This window comes from Capricornis sumatraensis, chromosome 9 (genome assembly GCF_032405125.1).
Source record: "Capricornis sumatraensis isolate serow.1 chromosome 9, serow.2, whole genome shotgun sequence".
NCBI classification, from domain to species: Eukaryota; Metazoa; Chordata; class Mammalia; order Artiodactyla; family Bovidae; genus Capricornis; species Capricornis sumatraensis.
Genome location: NC_091077.1, coordinates 50157939 through 50162924, shown reverse-complemented (window position 1 = coordinate 50162924; position 4986 = coordinate 50157939).

Here is a 4986-nt window from a genome sequence, read left to right as displayed (position 1 = left end):
CTTTTACATAAGCTGTTCTTCTGGACAGAAATGACTTCATACCAAATAGCAGGAAGGTACCTAGGGTAAGTCTGTTGTGGGAGGGGCATGGTCACTAAGGGAGGGAGGAGCAGGTAAAGATAACGTGGCTCACATAAGTGGCATTTGACCGTGTACATAGGTGAGACAGAGGCGGGCAGGCTGGTAGGCATGCTTTGCTTGGTAGTGAGCCTAAGACTGGAGAAGAGGGAAAGGGTAGGGGTTTAGGGGAGTCCCAGCACAGACCTAGTCTTCCTCCCTCTCCCTTTTTTCTTTCCTTTTCCCCTTTAGAATTCATATTCCATGGAGGGAATTGCGAGAACTAGGAGTATTTCCTGGGACTTGCTTGTTTGGCTCCAGGACACAAAGATTCCATTACTATACTATTTGAAAAGTGTCTTATAAAGACTTATGTGAAGGAAAATAGGAGCCTGGAGACACAGGTAGCTAACCCAGGCCCCAGGAAGGATTTGCAGAAGAGGGGAGCAGGGCACCGGGGCCTGGGGCAAAGGAGTAGGTTATCAAATGCAAAAAGGTTTCCAGGTTGTAGGCACAGCTTCTGCCTGGTCCCTGTGGAAGATAAACACATTCTTCATCCTTCCCCTTTCCTCTGGCTCCAGAATTGAACTTTTGCGCTTCTTTCTTCCAGCCTACTCTTAGAATCATTGGTTGTTAGAGCCAAAGAAAAAAATCTTGGTGACTTGTAGTTCATCCCAGTCTTTAGAATTTTTTGGTGAGGAAACAGACCCAGAAGGGAAGAAGAGCTTATCTAAGGGATCTCAGTGGATGAGGAAGTTGGACTTAGAAATCAGGGTTTCACACTCATTTCTGCTCACATTTCCTGGTGCCATGTTGCCCTGATCCTCCACTGAACCTCAGGGGAAGGTTTTTTTTTTTTCCAGGTAAGGACAAAGGGAAGGAATTTTTACCTAACCCTTTATTATCCAATAGTAACATCTACAGCAACTATACCTCATTGAGCAGTTACTGTGTGTCAGGCACAATTCTAGGGGCTAGGGACGTAGTTTTCAATTGCATGTAACTCATATTCTGGTGTGGAGACAAGTTAAACAAGCTGTTCTATAGTAAGTACTATGAAGAAAATTAAGGTCAGAAAGGGGGTTGAATGTGACTATAAGGAGACCTTTAGATTAGGGCATGTATTAGTTATCTGTTGTTGCATAATGAATTGCTCTAAAACTTAGAGGTTTAAAGCAACAATAAACATTTATTATCTCTCACGATTTCTGAGGTTCAAGAGTGGCTAAGCTGCGTAGTGTGGGCTCAGGATCTCTTTTGAAGCTGCACTCAAGGGGTCAGTCAGGACTGCAGTGAATGAAGCCTTGACTAGAACTGGAGGATCTTCCAAGACGGCTTCTCACACGGCTTTGGCTGGAGGCCTCGGTTGCTCGCCACATGGTCCTCACCGTTTAAGTATCCCCATGGCATGGCAGTGTGTGAGTCAAGAAAGAGAGCAACGAGGAAGCCACTTTTTATGCTGCAATCACTTTAGATTTAGAGACACGTTGCAAAGATAGTACAGAGAGTTCCCATATACACTTTATCCAAGCTCCTCTAACATTAATATCTTATATAACCATGGTACATTTGTCAAAACTTAGAAATTAACATTGGTACACTACTATTAGCTAAACTATAGACTTTATTCAGATATCATCAGTTTTTCCATCAATGTCCTTTTTTCTGTTCTAGGATTCAATCCAGAATGACACGTTGTATTTAGTCATCATGTTCCTTTAGTCCCCTTTGATCAGTGACAGTTTCTCAGTCTTTGTTTGTTTTTCATGACCTTGAGAATTTCAAAAGTACTATGAAGTATTTTGTGAAATGTCCCTCAGTTTGGGTTTGTCTGATGTTTTCTCCTGATCAGACTAGGGCAATCATAATGCCTTTTATGACTTTTTTTTAGCAGTCACACACTGTTACACCATATTCTGTTCTTTAGAAGCAGTCACTAAGTTGGACCAACATTCAAGGGGAGGAGAACTGAGTTCTACTTCTCGAAGGGAAGAGTATTGGATGGTTTGTAGGCATATTTAAAATTACGACAGGGATGGGTAGGGAGGACGTCTCTGGTGGTCCAAATGGTTAACGCTTCACACTCCCAAACAGGGGGCATGGGTTCGATCCCTGGTTGGGGACCTAAGATCTCATATGCCACATGGCAAGCCCCCCTCACCCCCACACAAAAAAAAATCACGGGAGTCAGGGAAGGGCTCTGTGAAAAAGTGACACTTGAGTAAAGACTTGAAATAAGCAAGGGAGCAAACCATGGACACATCAGGATAAAGCTTTATAGGGCTTCCCTGGTAGCTCAGTGGTAAAGAATCCATCTGCCAATACGGGAGATGCGGGTTTGACTCCCGATCCTGGAAAATCCCATATGCCAGGGGCCAACTAAGCCAGCCACAACTACTGAGCCTGTGTTCTAGAGCCTGGGAGCTATGACTGCTGAAGCCCTTGTACCCTAGAGGCTGTGCTCCGCAACAAGAGAGGCCACCACGATAAGAAGAGCGGCTCCTGCTTGCCACAACTAGAGAAAGACCTTAGCAGCAACAAAGACCCAGCACAGCCAAAAATTAAAAATGAAAAGCACTTTGTAGGCACAGAGGATAGCCAGTGCAAAGGGCCTGAGGCAACAGTGTATGCAGCAGTATTTGAGGAATGTCAGGAAACCAGTGTGGTTTATCAGAGAAAATAAGGCAGATAATGGTAGGGCAGGAGGTCATAAACTTTGTGGCCTGGAGTTAGGGAGGTAATAGAGGGCCCTGTGGAATTACAGAACTACAGAATCCTATACTAGGGATTTTGGACTTTATGCTGAGTGAAATGGGGACATTCATTAAAGGGTTTTGAGCAGAGGAGTGACATAATTTTAAAAGGCTCTCTGGCTGCTGTGTGAATAGGCTATAGGTATCATATGGGGAAGAACTCAGTGTTCTAGAAGGAGGCTCTTTCCATAGTCCAGGTGAGCGATAATGCTTATTGTCTCATTTAGTCCTCATTTAGGGTGCTTGGCACACAGTAGGTGCTAAGCATAACAAAGTCTCAAGGAACAGCAGCATCTAGAGGGAGTAAATGAGTATCTTTGGGTCTGGACAATGTGCTTCTTGTATGTCCTGCATGTAGCCTGACTCTAGGGATGCAAAGAAGAAAAAGCTGAGTTTTTGAGGCACTCAGAATCCTGTGTGTTGGACATTTCTTCAAGAGATAACCCCAGTTCGAACTGTCAAGCTGACTTAACACACGGGGCTATGGTGGTCCTTCAGGGAATGCCTGATTTGAGGAAAGTACCCAAAGACTCATCTGACACAACTTCTGCCCCTGTCATCTATAGTCTACTCACTGAGAAGCCAGGCTTCAGACTCAGGGCTGTTGGAATCTTCAGGCCCACTTTCCCAACCACTCTAATATACTGAAATGGATTAGGACCCTGTGGTCCTTCCTCTTAAGACTTTTTAAAAATATAAATTTATTTATTTAAATTGGAGGCTAATTGCTTTACAATATTGTATTGGTTTTGCCATAGATCAACATGAATCCACCACAGATGTACATGTGTTCCCTACGCTGAACCCCTCTCCCACCTCCCTCCCCATACCATCCCTCTGGGTCATCCCAGTTCACCAGCCCTGAGCATCCTGTATCATGCATGGAACCTGGACTGGTGATTCGTTTCACATATGATATTATACATGTTTCAATGCCATTCTCCCAAATCATCCCACCCTCGCTGTCTCTCACAGAGTCCAAAAGACTGTTCTATACATCTGTGTCTCTTTTGCTGTCTTCCATACAGGGTTATCATTACAATCTTTCTAAATTCTATATATATGTGTTAGTATACTGTATTAGTGTTTTTCTTTCACTTCACTCGTGTAATAGCCTTCAGTTTCATCCACCTCATTAGAACTGATTCAAATGTATTATTTTTAATGGCTGAGTAATATTCCATTGTGTATATATACCACAGCTTTCTTATCCATTCGTCTACTGATGGACATCTAGGTTGCTTCCATGTCCTGGCTATTATAAACAGTCCTGTGATGAACATTGGGGTACACGTGTCTCTTTAAATTCTGGTTTCCTTGCTGTGTATGCCCAGCAGTGGGAATGCTGAGTCATATTGCAGTTCTAGTTCCAGTTTTTTAAGGAATCTCCACATAGTTCTCCATAGTGGCTGTACTAGTTTGCATTCCCACCAACAGTGTAAGAGGGTTCCCTTTTCTCCACACCCTCTCCAGCATTTATTGCTTGTAGACTTTTGGATAGCAGCCATTCTGACTGGCATGAAATGGTACCTCATTGTGGTTTTGATTTGCATTTCTCTGATAATGAGCGATGTTGAGCGTCTTTTCATGTGTTTGTTAGCCATCTGTATGTCTTCTTTGGAGAAATGTCTGTTTAGTTCTTTGGCCCATTTTTTGATTGGGTCTTTTATTTTTCTGGAATCGAGCTGCAGGAGTTGCTTGTATATTTTTGAGATTAATTTTTTGTCAGTTGCTTCATTTGCTATTATTTTCTCCCATTCTGAAGGCTGTCTTTTCACCTTGCTTATAGTTTCCTTTGTTGTGCAGAAGCTTTTAATCTTAATTAGGTCCCATTTGTTTGTTTTTGCTTTTATTTCCAATATTCTGGGAGGTGTGTCATAGAGGATCCTGCTGTGATTTATGTCAGAGAGTGTTTTGCCTATGTTCTCCTCTAGGGGTTTTATAGTTTCTGGTCTTACATTTAGATCTTTAATCCATTTTGAGTTTATTTTTGTGCCCCTTAAGACTTTTGCTGGCATATTGTCCTTGGAAAAAACTTTAGCCAAGGAATAAGTTTAAACACAGAAATGAGAAAATGCGTAAGCAAAGAAAAACAGTCAAACAAGACCAAATAATAGTTTAATCATTAAACAAAGTCAAGGACCTTTAGTTCCTCTTCAGGGGCTATAGATAATAT